This window comes from Cnephaeus nilssonii (genome assembly GCF_951640355.1).
Source record: "Cnephaeus nilssonii genome assembly, chromosome: 2".
Classification (NCBI taxonomy): Eukaryota; Metazoa; Chordata; class Mammalia; order Chiroptera; family Vespertilionidae; genus Cnephaeus; species Cnephaeus nilssonii.
This window is the reverse complement of record NC_137073.1, coordinates 68,255,035-68,276,944: the sequence shown is the minus strand read 5'-3', so window position 1 is coordinate 68,276,944 and position 21,910 is coordinate 68,255,035.

Sequence of the window (21,910 nt, the reverse complement as noted above, 5' to 3'; positions counted from 1 at the left end):
GTTTTCTCTTCCCGACTGGTACTGCCAAGGACAGTTCATAAACTGAACTAGAAAGGATTCAGTGCACCTCTCTATTAGAGACTCCATGCACTGTGATGAACCAGAGGGGCTACAGTATCAACTCACAAAATAGACGTGAACTTGCTTAGAGCTTCATCAGCATCCTGTGTTCAAGAGCAGTGATAAGTATTTTCTTTCAGATTTTTAGCTAAGGGGCATACATAAGATTCCAAAAGAGATTCAGAGATGTTATAAAGTTATGAAAACCTGGAAGACCCAAACGTAAGATTTAGAGTCCAATAAGATAGGAAGACGATACACTTTGTAAAGAATAAAAGGAGCCTGAAGAAATCATCTTTGGGGTCTTCAACTTTAAAAAGAACCTACTTTATGCCTTAAATTTATAAGCATTGTTTGTAATGAGACAACAAAGAAGCTAAATGTTCACAGGGCTTTTAGTTTCATGCATCTCTTTCAGCTTCAAACTCAGAACAGTGTGATGTAGCTACCCAACGTTCAGTTTTATATAGTTACTGTTCTTAAGAATGAGTTTATCCCAGAGAGTAATCTAGGCTTTCTAGTACCACCTCTGAATTTTCGGTCTGTTACTTCTGCTTCCACTCTATGTTGCTCTGAGTTCTCCTAAGGATATGTAACTACAGTGAGTGCTATCCCCAGGTCTTTCATGTTCTGTGTGTTTATATTAAACATTTAATGAAATAAAATACTACTTGAGAAGTTAAAAGTGTGTTTCCTCACAGTAGTAATAAATAGGTAGATATGTATATTTCTGATGAAACAAGCTTTTCTTGGGGAAACAGTGTAATGACATAGCACAGATCAAAATAAAATATAATTGTTTCATGTCCATCACATCCATCTCTGACCATTGATGAGGAGAAATGTTGTTGCTTGTTGTATCAGACTATAGTAGGGTCTCAGATGCTTCCTATCGTTTCTTTTAAAACTACCAAATATCCTTAACACAGAGTGAGACATATCAACTTTCACCACTGCATTCCCCTCCACCTCACCTAAATTAGGTAGGTATTAAGAGACCCCTTGTTGTAATATTTGCCACATCAGTGAATGGATGGATAGATGAATGAACGAGTAAATAACAAAACAGTTATCACCTAACTAGCTTCCATAATATAACATAGATTGTAACTCACATTTTTTGTAAAATATGTATTATTTTTATCTCTACCTTATAGTACACAATTAGTATTTTATTTGCCATTCTGTTTTATGTTTGCCTGAGGAGCTAAATCAAGCAGAAAACTTCACCTGGAAAAAAACAAAAACCAATCCATTGAACACACAAAGTGTAACATATTTTATATTTAATGAAGAAATACAGGAATTTCCATCCTAGACCCCTAGTCAAATTACCTAATTCTCAGATGGCTGTGTTTTGCCTACTTAACTTCTCTATGTAGCAACTATTACTTTTAGTGGTTTTCACCATCTTTTACCTACCTTTTAAAATTATTTTGCACTTCCATTTGTAACTACTTGGGGGTGAAATGCAACAGCTATTCTTATGATGGTTAGAGTGGTCCCTGAAGAAATACATTTAAATTTGCAAAGTGCTTTTGTTCCTTTTGAGACTTTAAATTACTGCTCAGCAAATAGAGCATACTGCAAATGTCAGCGCTGATATAAAATAACATATTGAGAAAGATTATAGACTTTTCTAAGATTACCAGTTTTGTTGTTACACCTACTATTCTATTTTGCACTAAGCTTCTTCTGTATTAAATGAAACATTTTAAAAGGAATTTACTGTCTTTCTCCATTCAAAATGCAAACCATTTAAGCAGATAAAAAGATTTTTATCATAGAAGGCCATTTTGGAATATTGGTTCCCTTTTTAATAGATTATTTCCATTGGGGGGACCAGTTGCATGTTATATAAAAAGAAATTATTTCAAAATGAACAGCACTACTTTAATGACTCATGTCAAAATCTCTGCATATATGTCATCCCAGTATTTGGTTTCAGTTGATTTCTTACTTGGAATGTTTCCACATTAAACCTGTTTTGTTTGTGGTAGTCAAGTCTCTTCAATTTGCTTCATTAATCGCATTAGTTCAACTAATATACAGCAGTTATAAACAGTCCAGTAAGGGCCGGGGGGGGGGGGGGGTAGAAACACACAAAAAGAATCTTTATAATATGGAAAATAGTATTGTGGCAAATTTTATGTGTAATTGTTATGAGATGCTGGAAAGTGCAGACAGAGTAGATTCCTTTCTTACAGGTACAGTTAGATTTATGCATATGCCCTCCAAAGTGATAAATACATATAACATATATGTATAAATATGGCATATTACAGGGGGGAAAAAACTTTGGTTAATATCCAATCAAAATCCTTTTCTTGGAAAATTTCTCAGTTTTATCCAGTTAACTCTGCTTGTTTATTTATCCACTATATTTCTTTTTACAATTAACTATTAATTAATCATTGTCATGTTCTATGTGCCAAGTGACTTTATACATATATTGCTATTTGTTTAAGTAATGCTCTTTATCTTCTCTATTGTGTTAAAAAGTCTATGAGAAAAGGGATTGGCTATCCTTCATTTCCATTTGTCCCATAATAATAAGTGGTGATCTATTAAAGAACTGGAATATATTTTTTCCATTTATTTGTGTCTTCAGTTTTTTATTAGTCTTACAGTTTTATCTATAGAAATTGTTCAATTCCTTAAATTTATTCCTATGTATTTTATTGTTTTGATGCTATTGTAAATGAGATTTCTTCCTCTGTATGTTTTTTTTCAGATAACTTGCTACTGATTTTTTATTTTGATTTTGTATTTGGCAACTTTACTGAATTCATGTTTCGATCTAACAGTTTGATGGCGGTTTTAGGATTTTCTATATAGAAAATTATGTCACTTGCAAATAGAGACAATTTTACTTCTTCCTTTCTAATTCAGATGACTTTTATTATTATATTTTATATCCTGATTGCTCTGCAGAATGGTCTCCATGGCTGTCTGGATTCTCTGGTCAGGCTTTCGAGGTAGACAGAAGTGGGTACTATATTCCGTAGTAGGAGAAGCTGTGAATTAGCTTCACTGCCTGGAAAGGATGGCAGAACAGGCCCCAAGACCAGTATGGATCTTTGTTTTGAGACACCAATTAGGCAAAATTGTGCACGGGCCAGATAGCACCACTGGCTTTTCTCTGTAAATAGGCCAAGCCAGTGGCTGGGGTCTCTCCTTCTGTGCCCCTCTAAGCAGGGCTGTAAGGTGAGCTACACAGCTTCCCAGGTGCTCTGTTTAGGTTTCCTGGTCAGGGAGGGCTGGAGTTTGCACTCACCAGCAGACAAGGCTAAGAATCAGTTTTCCTGCCCAGGCAAGGCAACAAAATAGACTCCAAGACCAGCAGGGCTCACTGTTCAGGGTCCAAAATCAGACCGAACTGTGCACCAAGTTTCCTGGTCAGAGGAAGCTACCATCTTTTTTTTGCACATGAGCAAAATTCACTGGTTGGGATTTCTGCTTGGGTACCACTTTGAGTAGAAACTCAATCTGCTAAGATTCTAGTGTTAGTTGGTATAAATTCCAGACCCCTCCACATCACAATTTAATATCTAATTCAAGCCTCACAGATTGCCCCCTCAATTCCCATAAGGCAAGACGTGAGTGGGCCTCCCAGGAAGCGACCCACAATACTGGGGAAGGTGGTTATCACCTTGGGTTCTTTTTCCCCCCACTGGAAAACCCAGGGGTCGGGGAGGCCCGTCTTGGTGTGGTGCTGAATCAATCTAGGGTAAGGGCGATGTGATCAGAGCGTGGAGGCTCCTCTTATCCTTCTGATGCTGTCATACTTGGTTTCTGTGCTCCAGAAGTGTGCTTTAGTCTCACCACTATGTTCTAGAATCGTCACAATGACATCTTGTCTATGCATAATTGCTTGTTGATCTTTTTGTTAGGGTGACTGAAGTCAGAGATGGACCTATATGCTATCTTAATGACATCACTCCTAGATATTATTATTGAAAGACATAACTCCACTTATAAAAAAATGGAAATTAAATGAACAAGCTTAGATTTGTTAATTTAGATTTCCCAGTCTAAAACGTTTAAATATTTATGTTTATTTATATAAGTATCATAAACATGCTTGCATAAAGGTAACTTTCTGAACTAAATGGTGAATATGGCAGCAGTGACTTACTTCAGCTCTCACTGGAGAAACTCATTGGAAGCATATTTTACTGGGTTTACATGGCTCAAACTTGTGGGGTGTGATTTTATATTTTATAACAATATCTGGCTTATAGGTCACTTAGCCATAGGAATAACATTTTTTTTATTCAAATAAAACTTTTGAGAGGCATATGAGAGTACCCAGAAAGCTTGTGTGGATCAGAAATTCTTTGTCAAATAATATTTTGTGATAGTTAAAGCATAGAAACAAATACATATTATCCAATTTACTTTGAAATAAGGATTGATACCAAAATTAAAGAAAAAATAGCTATTGTTGTGAGAAGTTCCTTGATATTTACCAAACTCCAAATGCTCTCACATGCTCCTATTTTTGTCATATGTGTATATTTTCAGCAGCAAATAAATTGTCCATCCCAAGAAAGTAGTTGGAAAACCCTGGCAGTCTTACTCTAGGCATGAGCTACTAGAACAGCTATTTTCAAAGGAAAAGGATGGGCTTGAAGGTATTCTCTTGAATGATAGAAATATTGAGTCTTTGTTTAGAAGTATTTCAGTATAATTGACTCAGTGTATAAGGAAATAAAACATTGTTCAAAACATACACCATTTAAAATGTTCTATTTTTATTTTCTTTAGCACATGGTCAAAGTGAAAGTACCTTAACTATGCTGCTTTCTGATCTTATTCAATGGGCATACGTATATTCATGAGCCAGGACTTTAGTTTGACTTTTTTGTTTGTCTTTCTAGTGAGAAGAAACATGTATGGATAATAATAGTCAGTTTTTTAAAAAAAATACTGAATTGGCCAAAGCTATATTCAAAGTTTGAGGAAAGGAAAGGAGGGAGAATCTGATGATTCATTTCACATCCATATCATCGATCCATGACATCTTGGTGTATGCTGGTGTGTACAGAAAATAATGGGTTAAAATTAAAATATTTATAATTTCATCTTTCTGTAGACTTATGTGATTTAGAGAAATATCCGGAGTAAAGAAAATAATAAGATAACATTTTGCTTACATATTTACTATTTCTCTAAAACTAAAGCAATCTGAAAAATCATATTATAGCCAGTCTCAACACTGAATTTAGAATATAACTAGTTTGATTTTTTAAATCCCATGACCTTTAGCATCTTTCATTGAATGGAACTGAAGAGGATACTGAGTATACAGAATTCAGAATAACTGAGTACTTAGTGGTGATAGAATGAAATGGTCTGAGATCTGTTTTGTTTAAATACCTATTTTGTTTCAACAAGTTTATTAATGATCTGCATTTAAGATGGGACTTTGAGTACTAGGGAAGTTGTAGCCTTTTTACATGGAACTGCATATTTTTTTATGTGAGATTGAAAATTGAGAGGATTATTTGCAAAATTACTCATTTCACAACTCAGTCAATATGGGCAAAAAACAAATATGCAGCCAAATCATTTAATTGCAAAATTGTGATTTGATTAATTGAAAGTTTTATGGAAGTAACTTTCCAATCAAGAAAAATTACTAAGTTCTGTCTAATAAAAGAACCTCAAATAATTTAATCCACAGGCATTCCTTGGAGATACTGTGGGTTTGGTACCAGACCACCACAATAAAGCAAATAATGCAATAAAGCGAGTCACACTAATTTTTTTTTTTTTGCTTCTTTGGCATATAAAAGCTATGTTTCTACTATACTATAGTCAATTACTAGTACGTGTGCAAGAGTATTATGTCTAAAAATGTACATATCTTAATTTAAAAATACTTTATTACTAAAAGCACCATCATTTGAGCCTACTAGAAAAATGGTGCCAATAAATTTGCTGGACATGGGGTTGCCACAAACCTTCAGTTTAGAAAAAAAAAACCAACACAACATAATCTCATTGTAGTAAAGTGAAGCACAATAAAGCTAGGTATGCCTGTAGTAATTTAATACTAGACTTATTTAATTCTATTACCATATACCCAAATTTGAGATAAATTATAGCTTGAAAAAGTATTGAGGAAATCACCAGCTAATAAGCTGAACACATAGCCTGTATCTTATATCATAAAAGGCTAATATGCAAATCGACCCAACAGTGGAACAGTCGGTCACTATGATGCACACTGACCACCAGGGGGAAGACGCTTAATTCAGGAGCTGCCCCCTGGTGGTCAGTGGGAATGCTGCTCAGCCAGAAACCAGGCTCACAGCTGGCGTCAGTCAGATATCCAGATATCCCGAGGGCTCCCAGACTGCAAGAGGGCGCAGGCTGGGCTGAGGGACACCTCCCCCCCCCCCCCCCCGCAAGTGCACGAATTTTGTGCACCGGGCCTCTAGTATAGTAATAAAAATGTTAATGTGTTTGAAGGCAAAGGGTGACACAACAGACATTTGCTCTTTCTTTTTCTTAGGAGCTTAATATATACACAATTAGAGGCCACATACATGAAATTCGTGCAAGGGCCTCGGCCCTCACAGCAGCCCTGGCTGCCTCGCGGCCCCGCCCCCCACCCACTGGTCAGTCCAGAAGGTCGTCCCAGAAGGTCATTCTGCCATCCAGTCTAATTAGCATATTAGCTCTTTATTACATAGGATAAGAAAGCCATATGACTTCAAAATTTTTGTTATCTGAAATACTAAATAAAAATATATTTCTTCCAGAAAGAATTATTTTTGTTGTTGTTTTGTTTTTATATCTTGATGCTATGTTTTGTTGCTTGTTTTTCTAAAATAAGAGAAGAAATCCTGGTCTGGAGGCTGTTGTATAAAAAAGTACAGGGCAGCTCGGCCAGTGGTGCTCAGTGGTTGAACATCAACTTATGAACTAGGAGGTCACAGTTCAATTCTTGGTCAATGTACATACCCAGGTTACAAGCTTGATCCATAGTAAGGGGTGTAGAGGAAGCAACCGATCAATGATTCTCATCATTAATGTTTCTATCTCTCTCTCCTTTCCTCTCTGAAATCAATAAAAATAATAAATAATAAAATTAAAAATTGCAGGGCAAAGAGATGCCCTATTGTATAAGAAAATATCTTCCCTGCAATTCAGTAAAAAAAAATTTAATGCAGTTTTCCAGATTCTTCTTAAATGTTTTACATTAATCAGAGTACAGTATGGTCTAGCCTCTGAAAAAATATTTTATTTTAGTATGTTCAAAATAAAGGTTTTTAAGTATGCAGTTTTTGATATGCTCTCAGTTGTGTAAAATTCATAAGCTAAACTTGCCCCTTTTACAAAATATATTTAATACTTGTGTTCTACCACTGTCAATAACACAAGAAAACTTGTAAATCATTTTGAACTGCATATAAATGCAAAGGGTGACATTGCAAAGTATACCGTTTCAATATGTGTTTTTCCTTAAATCTTCCTTTAATTGACTGCCATAGGCACAATACTCATCCTAGTAAGAGAATAATAGCTTCTGTATGATGAAATAATAAATGTATACAGGACAATATTAATTATACCAATTGGTAATTCTTCAGGTTATTAGTTTATTAAATAACTTTGTCATTGTAAAATTTATTCGTCTAACAGAGAATTGAGATTTTTAGCAATTACTTAGAAATTGATTCAGTTTAAAAATTATAGCTGTTAATGCAATTATGCAAAATTAACTATAAAACCAACTGCTCAAAGATAAATGAAAAGAAAAGACTCTCATAATCAGATAGCAAGTTAGTGATCACGATTAACCTCTATAGAAGACAAAGTATAACACCCAAGGGGATATGATTACTCCTCTGGGATATCAGCCTTCTTTGCATGTTCTCTTCATGCGGAATTTTTAAAAGTAGCTAACTTACTAGGATGCATTCAACAAATATTTAATGTTTACTTTGTAGATGAAAAATCATGATGAGATGTAGCTGTGTAATACTCATCATTATGAATGATAAAATATGTCTAACCCAATCCTTTAAGGCATTTCAATCAAAGATTTTCTTAATAGCATGTATTTACTAAATATTAGAGCAGTCCAGTGAATACATATTTTATTGACCTTGGCCATGTGTCTAATTTCCAGTAGGTTGGAAGGGTTATAATTTTGCTAATGCTAAGCATAGAGGTAGCCAAACTGCCACCTCAACAACTCATTGTGTTTTACTGCTGATCCTATTTGCATGCTGACTCAGGCTGAAGTAAAAAAGAGGATACTTTGACTTTCAGCACATTGCCTTTGATTTGCATGTCTCCTTTCAAGATAAAATACCACAAAGTGTGCATTTCTGAAGGGTGAGTACAAGCCACAAAATACTGGACAAGTCAAATGTAATATTGACAATTTTTTTATATACTGACTGAAAGGTAATATTTGATGGGAAAATGGACAAAATTGCCCAATAAGTAAATTGGGAAAATTTTATTCCTTCAAAATTAAATTGAAATGAGTCTTATGAAGATAAAAGAAAAGATAAATTAGATATTTGCCTCATAATCTAAGGCAAATATCATTATAAACTGGATGATTACATCAGAGACTGAAATTTTAGAGATGTCTTTTAATATCACTGCTACTGGCAGTCCGTGTTTGACATCTCCCATTTGGAGTATTACAAGTGTCCTAACTGATCATTCAGAAAGTAAAATCTAATAAAAAGTAACTTTGTCTCCATTGCTTATAGGATTAATCATCAATGCCTTAGAGCAGTGGTCGGCAAACTCATTAGTCAACAGAGCCAAATATCAACAGTACAACAATTGAAATTTCTTTTGAGAGCCAAATTTTTTAAACTTCTTCTAACACCACTTCTTCAAAATAGACTTGCCCTGGCCGTGGTATTTTGTGGAAGAGCCACACTCAAGGGGCCAAAGAGCCGCATGTGGCTCGCGAGCCTCAGTTTGCCGACCACGGCCTTAGAGAATACATAATTGAGCAACTAGTATGTATACCTATCCCTCTAAGTATGTACCTTGCTATATATCACCACCCGACTCCAGCCCACTTTAAGTCATACTCCAGTTTTAGACATGTATTCATAACTTCTGAATCATCCTGTTGTATAGCCTTGTGCTTTTTTACACTATGGTATTAGGCAAGAATATATCCATATTCCTTTTTCATATAAAGCATCTCTCAAATTTCAGTGTTTTGTTCCAGCATACATTTTCTATGATGCTTTTTGTGGCCAGGCTGGTAGAATTTAGCACTCCCTCTTTAGGTTTTTTACTATACCTTGTCTAAATTTTCATCTTAGTATTAATGACACTTGATTTAAAAATACCATTTTCTTGTCCTAGTCTGTAAGTTTCTGGAAGCTTATGTTATATTTTATTTGCATTTTTACCTATGATGTATAACATAAGCTAGATGCTTAATAAAGACAAAGAAAGAATGAGATTGACCTAAAGACTACAACAGAAATAAAGAAGGGAAGTGTTCCATTTTTAAGGGAATAAGGGGGCTGATAGCACATTATATTTTCTCACTGAAAAAAAAAAGTGAAAATAATTTTTAGATCTTCTTTTCTTTGTTTTAGGATGGTTTACCAGAATGATTCAGAAAGAATGTTCATTCCTGGAATAAATTCTGTGTATTTAATTACAACTTTCCTATCACTATATCATCTTTGGGGAACTGAGAGAAAGTGCAGTATGTATGAGTGTAAACTCTAAACCTGGTTTTTACATTTCCATAGGAAAATTATAGTCAAGGCCGACATGACTTTATGAGTCTGTTCCCTACTTCAAGGCATTTTAGACAGTTAACTCCAGATTATTTTTGCTTAAGCCCTTTAGTTTTTATCATGCCAATCCCTTGGTTGTATCATATTTTTAATGATTTTTAGTATAATATTACTAAAAAATTACTACTTTATTTTTTCTTCCGTACTTTGTAAACTAAAACATTGATACCAGATATTCTGATTCAGAAGATTTCAGTCAGAGGCCATAATTGTATATTTAAATTAATATAAGTGATTTTCATACACATCTATGATAGGGAAAAAAACATATTTAAGGGCCAAAGTAGAGACATATTACTCAGACATGCAAGATTTTTTACTATCTGAGCTTTTACTATCTAGCTTTTTAACAGTATCTCTCACTGCTTTGCACCACAAACAATTTATGCTAATGGAGAAGTGTAATCACACCATTGTGTCTTAAAATCTGTATATTGTTTTAGCCCCTTGGCCAAATTTTAATTTTATTAGTACTGACTGAAGAACTTGTGAAAATGAACAAGATGTAGTACAAATATGATTTTAGAGTCAGACAAGTCCTACTTTGAATCCATATCCAGCCTTTACTCTCTCTGTGTTATCTCTGGGATTCCCAGTTTCCTAATCTTTAACTTGTGCAGATTAAATAAGATAATAGAAATGAAGCGTCTGGGGAAGTATAAGCTTTAAATGAACATTTTATTTTTTCCATCTAACTATATATATTTGTGGGCTCTTTGATAGCATTTACCTGTTTGTTTGTGCCTTAATCATCTTCAGCTTTATAATGCCTTTTAAATAGAATTATAAATTGCAGGACCACTTTTCAAGGTCCCTCAAGCTATACACTTCACAGCTTTAAGTAGCATTTTTTGTACAGTTCCAGAAAGTGAGCCTTCCCATATGTTGAGGCTCAGCTATGCATAGCTACATTTGGAGTCCAGTATGCTGTGTATATGATAATTACTCAATGTGTATATGTTTTGGCTTTAAGAAAAATAATTAAACTTTTGATCTACAGTAGTAAGTGATAAAAAATCTGAGGGGATTTTAAAAAAAAGGAGAGCTTCTTTATCTTGTGTGCTTTCATCTGAGTTAAAATGTTACATTTTGAAGATGACATCTTCCCCAGTATGTTTCTAGAATTTATTGGTAACCTAACCAGGAAACATAATGATGGAGAACAAAGCACTTAGAATTATTTAGGATATAAGTGACTAAAACAAGACTTGAGAATATGACAAGTGTCTATTGAAGCAGCACTAGTACTAGTCAGCATAGTGGTGAACATGTTTATTCATGTCTTATGGAGTACATTTGAAATAATTATGCACTTGCCTTTGACACTATTTTGGTAGTAAAGTAACATGGAGGTGTTTCATTTTATTTTCTTAGACTGTTACCTTTATGTTTGCTTACTAGAGGGTCAGTGATGGATCAAAGTGTTGATGTTTGGGAGGCAGATGTTAATCAAAGGGTGGTCAGCTAACATTGACACTTTTTGAATTAAAAAACATTAATTTAATTTAACTTTTTATTATGACTGCGAGAGGATAAAATTTGTCATAACCATAACCCTAATTCTCATTAATTAAAATTAAACTTGAACCTACTACTTATTTCTGAAAGAAATCTTACCAGTAGTCTTTATGTTAAAACTAGAGGCCTGGTGCACAAAATTTGTGCATGGGGGTGTGTGTCCCTCAGCCAAGCCTGCACCCTCTCCAATCTGGGACCCCTCGAGGGATGTCCGACTGCCTGGTAGGATCGGGCCTAAACGGGCAGTCAGACATCCCTCTCACAATCCAGGACTGCTGGCTCCCAACTGCTCACCTGCCTGCCTTCCTGATTTCCCCTAACTGCTTCTGCCTGCCAGCCTGATCACCCCCTAACCAGTCCCCTGCCAGCCTGATTGATGCCTATCTGCTCCCCTGCCAGCCTGTTTGCCCCTAACTGCCCTCCCCTGCAGGCCTGGTCACCCCCAACTGCCCTCCCCTGTAGGCCTGGTCACCCCTAACTGCCCTCCCCTGCAGGCCTGGTCACCCCCAACTGCCCTCCCCTGTAGGCCTGGTCACCCCTAACTGCCCTCCCCTGCAGGCTTGATCACCCCCAACTGCCCTCCCTTGCAGGCTTGGTTCCTCCCAACTACCCTCCCCTGCTGGCCTGATCACCCACAACTGCCCTCCCTTGCAGACCTGGTCCCTCCCAACTGCCCTCCCCTGCTGGCCATCTTGTGGTGGCCATCTTGTGTCCACATGGGGGCAGTCATCTTTGACCACATGGGGGCAGCCATCTTGTGTGTTGGAGTGATGGTCAATTTGCATATTGTTTTATTAGATAGGATAGAGGCCTGGTGCACCGGTGGGGGCCGACTGGTTTGCCCTGAAGGGTGTCCCAGATCAGGGTGGGGGTTCCCTTGGGGCGTGGGGCGGCCTGGGCGAGGGGACTGTGGTGGTTTTCAGGCTGGCCACGCCCCCCGGCAACCCAAGCGGAGGCCCTGTTATCTGGGATTTATTTATCTTCTACAATTGAAACTTTGTAGCCTTGAATGGAACCAAGCCTCCTGCTCGCTCAGTGGCTGCAGCCATTTTTGTTGGGATTTATTTATCTTCTATAATTGAAACTTTGTAGCCTTAAGTGGAGGCCAAGGTAGGCCAGGGCTGCGGAAACTTGGCTTCCTCCATTGCCAGGGACAACTCAAGCCTCCTGCTCTCTCCAGCTCCGTGGCTGCCGCCATTTTTATTGGGATTTATGTATCTTCTATAATTGAAACTTCGTAGCCTTAAGTGGAGGCCTGGGCCAGCCAGGGTGTGTGGAAAGCTTGGCTTCCTCCATAGCCAGGGAAACCCAAGCCTCGTGCCTCTCTCTGTGGCCGCAGCCATCTTGGTTGGGTTAATTTGCATACTCGCTCCTGATTGGCTGGTGGGCGTGGCTTGTGGGTGTAGCGGGGGTATGGCCAATTTGCATATCACTCTTTAATTAGATAGGATAATTGTTTCAGATATCAGCGTTTCTGTTTTGCAAAGAGGATTTAGTTCTTGTTCTAAATATAAATATAGTGAGAGTTTGGATTTCCTCTCCTGTCCCTAATTTTGATACTCCTGTACTACATGGAAAATTAATTTCATCAGTTCTTTCAAAGTAAAAGAACAAATACTTTTTGGTTTACTATTTTCTTAAATATTTTGATGCTTTAAAGACTTGTGTGATGGTAATTTTTTGTTGAATCTGGTTTTATTGGGCCACTTAAAATGGAAATGTGCATTTTAAATGCGTTGCTAGGTTCCTACCAGGAGGCAAAAAAGCTGAAAACAGTTCTGTTGGCCTTTGGCTCTCTATTACAAGTGCAGTCTACACTAATGGTTTAGTAAGTGTTTCTCTCTTTTAGAGATGAAGCTGAGCAAAACTTTCATTTAAAATGTGAACAGGGCATAGAAGGCTATTTTGAAAGTGGAGAAATGCTTGTCAGCTATTTTCTCAGTACCTATTTTAAATGAAATTTCTATTGTTATCTGTTATATAGGCTACCTACATGTAGTTTTTATTTTTCAAATATCCATGATCCATTCCATCAGAGCCCAAAAGTGGGAAAAATTACTAAAAATGAGTTTTATCAGTGACTATAAACAATTTTATTATCCTATCTAATAAAAGGCTAATATACAAATTAACCATCACTCCATCACAAAGATGGCAGTGACCATAGCCACAAGATGGCGGCACCCAGTCCTGTCAGCCCCGCCGGAGTCCCCTAGTCCCAAGGGGACAGCTGTTGATAGTGGGCAACATTAGCTGCCTGGCGGAATACTTGCTTCATTGCTGTGCCCGGCTTGGGACGGCCCCCTGGAGCTGGAGCAGACACAGACAGGGACGGGGGCTGGCCCACAGCCTCCCCGGCTGAGCACAAGTCCAGAGAGGAGATGGCAGGCCCGCCTCCCATGGAAGCATCGCGGGTCCCTCCCGCCTCCAGTGGAAGCGGCACAGCTCCCTTCCGCCTCCAATGGAATGAACGCGGGTCCCTCCTGCCTCCTGTGGAATGAACGCTGAACGCGGGTCCCTCCCGCCTCCTGTGGAATGAACGTGGGTCCCTCCCGCCTCCCGTGGATGCTGGCAGCTCGCCTACGCCTCCCGCGAAAGCAGCGTGGCTCCCGGCGGCATGCTGCAGTTCCCACCGGCTCCCATGGAAGCTGCGGGCAGCCTACTGCGTGCAATATTGCGCAATGGGCTGCCAGTTGTACATAAACATAAAATTGACCTGGAGGTCAATTCCCCCCAGTGATACCAACAGCAATCAAGGCTTAATTACATGTGACTAGAGCATGTGACTAGACATCACATTAAGGAGTTAAAAGATACAATGTTGATAATTTTCTTTTTTAAAAAGTATATTTTTATTGATTTCATAGAGGAAGGGAGAGGACAAAAGGGAGGAACATCAATGATGTGAGAGAAACATTGATTGGCTGCCTCCTGTACAACTACTGGGAATAGAGCCTGACACCCAGGCATTTGCCCTGACCAAGAATCAAAAGTGTGACCTCCTGGTTCATAGATTGATGCTCAACCATTGAGCAACACTGGCTGGGTGGTCATTTTCAAAATGCATCACATTTATGCCTGAGCTATATTTTAAACTTTCCTTCAAAATGATTGAGAACCAAGATGACATGATAGGTAAACACATATACTTGCTGCCTCTCACAACCACAACTAAACGGCAGAACAACTAGCACCCAGGACCATGAGAATGCTGGCGGAGTGGAAGTTCCACAACTGGAGAGGTGAAGAAAGCGCATTGAGACCGGTGAGAGGTGCGGAGGCGCGGAAAGTGCTGGCACCTGGATGTGCTGTTCTTTTAACTGGGAGGGAGATACAAGCTCCACTTGCTCTGAACTCCAGTTCCAGGCGAGACTCTGGGGGGCCCAGGCACATACGGGGAGAAACTGGACTGTCTGGCATCGGGACAGGAACCCGAGAGCAGCTATTTCTTAGAGGGCCTCACAGCGATCATTGTTTCTGCAAGGGGGCACGGGACACGGAGAACCAGGGACTTCTCTGGTTCAGGGCTGACTGGCAGCCAATGCTGTTTGCTCCGCCCTGGTGATTCCCAAAGACCCCGCCCCACCCAATTTACAGCCCCACCCAAGCTGTGCTCTGCAGCTTTTGCATATGAATGGCCTGCCCTTTCACCTACAAACTGCAGCTGGGTCAGAGAGCCCCAGAACTTCCAAAAGAAGGCCCAAAGCCCGGCCAGCCTTGCTTCACAGCTGGGCCTCATCTGGGCACTTCCAAACCCCATACAAAGAGGAGGAATCTGCAGATGTCTCTGTAGCTCCTGCTGGGCAGCCCCAGGCAGTGGCTGACCTTATACCTCCTTGGAGATTCAAGAGCCAGTGTACCCAGTGGTCAGAGTGAGACCATATCAGATTACAACTCTTCACATCCCTAAGAGACACACTCAAGGGGAAGACTCAGTGAGCACCAAAGCCAAGCCCCACTGAAGCAAGTCCTACCCCATAAGGGTGTCTCCTGAGAAACAGATCTTCCAGTGTAGACACAGCTGGTCATCACAGCCAATTGGTCTGGAGGTCAATTCCCCCCAGTGATACCAATAGCAATCAAGGCTTAACTACAACAAGACTTTCCACTCAGCCCACAAAGAGGTGCACCAAGAGCATCCACCTCAGGTGACTCCAGAGGCTGAGCCACTGGGCCCTATAGGACACCTTACACACAAGGCCACTCTATCAACGCAGGGAAGCAGCCAAAATGCGGAGACAAAGAAACATGTCACAAATGAAAGAAATGGAGGAAAGCAAACTACTGGATATAGAGTTCAAAACCACAGTTATAAGGTTACTCAAGAATCTTCTAGAAACCTCTGAAGAACTTAGTGAGACCTTCAAGGATCTTAATGAGAATGCAAAAAAAAAAAAAAAAAAAGGAAAAGGACCATTCAGAAATTAGGTATACACTGACTGAAATAAAGAATAATATACAGAGATCCAACAGCAGACTAGAGGATCCCAAGAATCAAGTCAAAGATTTGAAATACGAGGAAGCAAAAAACACCCAACCAGAAGAGCAAAAAGAAAAAAGAATCCAAACGTATAAAGATAGTATAAGGAGCCTCTGGGACAACTTCAAACGTACCAATATCCGAATTATGGGGGTGCCAGAAGAAGAGAGCGAGCAAGATATTGAAAACCTATTTGAAGGAATAATGACAGAAAACTCCCCCTACCTGGTGAAAGAAATAGACTTACAAGTCCAGGAAGCGCAGAGAACCCCAAACAAGAGGAATCCAAAGAGGACCACGCCAAGAAACATCATAATTAAAATGCCAAGGGCAAAAGACAAAGAGAGAATCTTAAAAGCAGCAAGAGAAAGACAGTTAGTTACCTACAAGGGAGTACCCATACGACTGTGAGCTGATTTCTCAACAGAAACTATGCAGGCCTGATGGGAGTGGCAAGAAATATTCAAAGTGATGAATAGCAAGAAGCTACAACCAAGATTACTCTACCCAGCAAAGCTATCATTTAGAATTGAATGTCAGATAAGAGCTTCACAAACCAGAAAAAGCTAAAGGAGTTCATCACCACCAAACCAGTATTATATGAAATGCTGAAGGGTATTTTTTAAGAAGAGGAAGAAGAAGAAAAAGGTAAAGATAAAAATTATGAACAACAAAGTGACAACAAATACATATCTATCAACAAGTGATCTAAAAAATAAAGTGAATAAAAAATCTGATGAACTGAATAAACTGGTGAATAGAATAGATTCAGGGGCATAGAAAGGAAGTGGACTGACAATTCTCAGAGGGAAGGGGGTGTGGGGGGTGCAGGAAGAAATTGGACAGAAATCTTACACCTATGTATGAGGACAGTGGAGGGGGGATAAGGGTTTGGGGTGGGGTGGGAACCGGGTGGAGGGGAGCTAAGTGGGAAAAAAGTAACAACTGTAATAATCTGAACAATAAAGATTTATTAAATAAAAAAAAGTATGAGTTATGCCATTCAAACTGCAGAAAAATGTTGAATTTCCCAGAGAAGGACAAAGTTGCCAATTAAATCTAATAATTATTTTCTCTAAAGGTTTATCTAAAAGAAAAAATTCTTACACTTTGTATTTCTAGATTATTAATCCATGCATATTTCATGACATATTTATGAGGAAAAATACTACATAGATTCTATTTAACTTTTAAGTTCATTAGATTCCAGTTTTGTATATTAAAAGAGAACTGATATTCTCATACTGTTTATTTATGTCAGCTAATTATAAGAGTAGTGATTACATATAAGTGAATTTTCCAATTATATTTATACTCTGTATTAGTCAGGTACTCCAGAGAAATAGAACAGATTAAAATTATATATCCTACCTAATAATCCTATCTAATTTATTATTCTTTTCCTAATAAAGAGGGAATATGCTAATTGACCATCACACCCTCACAAAGATGGAAGCACCCACACCCAATAAGGAGGGAATATGCTAATTGACTGCCATGCCCTCAAAGATGGCGGCACCCACAGCCATAAGATGGCAGCACCTAGTTCCCTCAGCCCCACCAGGGTGGCAGGCATGCAGCATGGCCTGGCCCGCGCCCAGGCAGGTCCGGCCACTCCACACGCCTGCTTCCAGAGTCCCCTCAGCCCCCCAGCCGCCCAGGGCCGGCCCAAGGCATAGGCAAGTCTTGGATGGTGGCTGCCTAGCTGTCCAGGGCCACCTGAGGCTCAGGTAACCAGGGCTGGCCAAGGCTTGCACTGCTGGCAGTGACAGCAGCAGAGGTGTGTTGGTGGCGTTGCCTTCCCCTGATTGCCGGGTCACCTCCTGCCCCTGAGGGCTCCCAGATTGTGAGGGGGGCGGGCCTGGCTGAGGGACAGCCCCCTCTCCAGTACAGGAATTTTCATGTACCAGGCTTCTAGTTAATACATAAATTCATATTAATATTTTATATTAATAATATATATTATATGTTATGTATATATATAAAGAATTTTGGGAGGGGTGTTTGCTTTTTAATAAGGAATTGGCTACCACAATTATGGAGGCTGAGAAGTCCCACAATCGCTATCTATAAGCTAAGGACCTAGGAAAATTAGTGATAATTCCAGTCTAAGTTTAGAAGGCCTGAGAACCAGGATAACTGCTGGTATAAATTCTAGCCCAGGTCCAAAGGCTTGAGAATCAGAGGGCTGATTCTGTAAGTTCTAGTCCTAGGACAGGAGAAGACTAGTATCCCAGTTATTGAGTCAGGCAGGAAAAGCGAATTCTCCCTTTCTATTTTTTTGTTCTATTCAGGCCTTCAGTGGATTGGATGATGCCCACCCACATTGGAGAGGGCAATCTGCTTTACTCATTCCATGGACTGAAATGCTAATCTCAACCAGAAACATCCTCATGGACACACCCAGAAATAATGTTTAATATTTGAACATCCCAAGACAGAGTCAAGTTGACATAAAATTAACCATCATACACTCATTATTGCAGAGTTCTTGTGAGGATCATATAGAATATGAATATAAAATACTTTCCATACTCAATATTAAGGAAGCTCTAAAGTTATCATTTTTACAATTATCAGCCCTTATAGCCATAATAATGTCATTTTAATTGTATAAAACCAAACAGTAAAAGTATCATAGCAAAAATAGACAATAATTATCTTTAAAAGGAGAAAAATAAATGATAATTGCATATACTAGGAGATGTATGCTATTAAAATATTTCCTTTCTATGAAAATTTAAGAGCCCAGAGGTTTATAAGATTTTTCTCCTTTTCTTCATCTGTACACTAATAATATAGTTATGTTTTTGCATGTATCAGCATTTAAATTACATTATGAATTAATTGATGAATTGCTCAGAGCCTGTATCATTTATTCTTTTTTACTGTCAGTGCATGCCAGACTAATGATATGATGTCAGGATCCAGTGAGTATTTGTTTAGTAATTTTTTTGGTCATTACTAGGACACAAGGATAGCACAGAATGAAACTGTGCCAATTAGAAGAAGGAGAGCTCTCTGGGAAAACAATTAGATGAAGTGCCACTTCCTTTCAAGCTAATGTAGTACTGGGAGAGTTATTGGAGAGGGGAGAGAAATCTTGATTTCACGATTCTTGGTAGTCATCTTTGTTCAGATGGGCATTATGCACAACGTGCACAGACATATGTGGTGATCCTGGATATTAATTCACTTTACTATTTCCTCAAGGAAATGTTTATTTTACCCCAGGAATTTGGAGACTAAAAGTAGGAAATTTGACATATGAGCATGAAGAAATGCAAATTTTAAAATATATTAAGAGACTCAGAATAGCATGAAATCATCAGTTTTGGTCATAGATACCATATTTTTCCTGAGCCTGTATTTACATTGGAAACAATTTGCAAATTGTAGATATTACAAAAGAATCACTAATAAGATCAATCAACTTGAGAAGTACAAATAAAAGGAACAATCTTTTAATTAACTTATTTTGAGGTAATCTACATAGAGTTGTAAAAGGAATAATAGAGATTCTATGTACCTTTTACCCAGTTTCTTCCAATGGTATTATCTTGAAAAACTATAGTGTAGTAAAGTCAAAGCCAGGATATTGACATTGATATATTACAGATACAGAAAAATTTTATTACAACAAGGATCCCTCCTGTTGCACTTTTATAGACACACATACTTCCTTCTGGTACCAGCTCCTCCTTAAATCCCTGGCAACCATTTCTATTATTTTGTCATTTCCAGCATGTTATACACAGAATAAAACCATAAATAACCTTTTGGAATTGAATTTTTCACTCAGCATTAATCTCTGGAGATCCATCCAAGTTATTGCATGTATCAGTAGTTTGTTTCTTTTTTCTGTTGAGATGCAATCCATGATTATTCTTCAGTTTATTTAATCATTCAACCATTGAAGAAATTTGGGTTGTTTCCAAAGAAAGCAAGCTTTTGTTGGGGTAATTTTGTAGGCACCATTGGTGTTTCTGTTGCCACCTTCTTCTGCTCCATACTGGGATATATGAAGCAAAAGGAAAACCCAGAGAACTCACCATTGTGTCATTCTATAAAAGTATTGCTTTCTTCTCTCCACCTTTCAGAGTCTTATGTTTATTTTATAGGTAATGTCTAAGGATTTTAGTTGAACTTAATGAGAGGAATAAGGAAAAGTATGTTTAATTCATCTTCTGGTAGTGGAGGTTAAGAAAATAAATTTTGATAAATCACAATTTAAAATCAACCCACTACATCTTTGAAACTTACATCAAATACAACATAAATTCCAAGCAATAAACTCAGAAAAGCACTGTCAGCTCCCATATTGTTCCAAAGGGTTATGCTAGTGTTATTGTCTATCACGCATTGATAATTATGTAAGGGATTTAAGGAGGGGCTGGTACCAGAGGGAAGTAAATGTAGGAAATTAGAAATATTTTTTGCCATTTAAATATTTATTTTTAAAATAGAAATTTGATACTTAACAGAATGTAACTTAGAAAGTTTCCATCTCTATTTATCTGTAGACCCTTTTTGCTGGGCATGGGAATGGTATTTATGGTTAAGATTTTCGAGCTTAAAGTTGAGTTGGTTTCATGTTCATTTTTTTTTTCTTTCATGAAGAAATGAAAATAGTAATAATAAAGATTCCAAACATGGTAAAAGCATTTAATTTTCTATTTCCCCTAATGATATAAATCAATTGGGTTTTTTTTATTGATTAAGGTATTACACATGTGTCCTTACCCCCACATTGCCCTCCCACGCCCCCCCCCCCCCGCTCCTGCCCTCACTCCCCTAGAGTCTGTGTCCATTGGTTATGCTTATATTCATGCATACAAGTCCTTTGGTTGATCTCTCCCCCTTCCTCCCACCCTCCCCTGCCTTCCTCTTTAATTTAGTTTATTTAGCAGATATTTTTGATCATTCACCTGTCACAACTTCAAAACAAGTTTTTGTTTTCATAATACTTGACAGTATTATTAAGTGAAAAGAGAGTTTGAAAATTGGATAAATTGTTTTTATTTAAAACTAGCAATGATCAGAATCCCCACCTTTGACTCTTAGATTTATGGAATAAACACATTGGACTAGAAGCAAAAAAGCATTCTGCTTATTTTATCCTCAATGAACTAGAAATTGCCACTCATACTCACTTTCCTCCGCTGCCTCTTCATTCCACTCACTTCTGATTCCAAATCTCATAACAATGTATGTAATTAATAGAACCTACATCATTTATCTGCTCCCTGGCTTTAAGGTAATCTAGAAATGGAATTTTCTACCTTATTTCTTGGAAGTGAAAGATATAGGTTGGGTAATTACCAAAGTATTAAAAAAGTCCACCAAATGGCCTGAGGTAAAGATTCATACCACTTTATGAACCTTAACAAATCTGTTGCAAGATGATTACAAATTTAGAACAAGACATTCTGGGGAATTGTTGCAAGGAGGTTTAATTATGGAAATATAGCATATTAAATGTAACAATGTCCATATTACATGAGTTATATTGAAGGGCTTGTTCTTTTTTCTTGAGGAGATGGAAATATATGACTCTGGGAGCCAAGTTGTGGATTTGGCAGTGGCAATTGTAAAACACTTCTTTTCCCTTCTCAGACGATGGACCTTTCTGATATAGATGTTTTAGAATTCAGGAAAGAAATATATTTGCATTAATATGATTAAGAATTCCACTGAATTGGAAACTGTTATCTGGACATTTGGGGACTCACATGTCCATGCCTCTGGTATAACACATACAAACTCTCAAGAAAAAATATATTTCTGATGCATATTGGGGACAGGAGTAAAAATAAAACCAAGATGAATTTATGGAACCTGTCCATGTACCACAATGCAGTAGATTGATCACTTCTAGATGTAGGGGTTTATAATTTGTTGATTTGGACTAGGGAACATGTATACAAGGACAAGTTTAGAGAAATTTATTTAATACTAGAGGCCCAGTGCACAAAATTCGTGCACGGGGAAGGTGGGTCCCTCAGCCTGGCCTGCACCCTCTGAATCTGGTACCCCTTGAAGGATG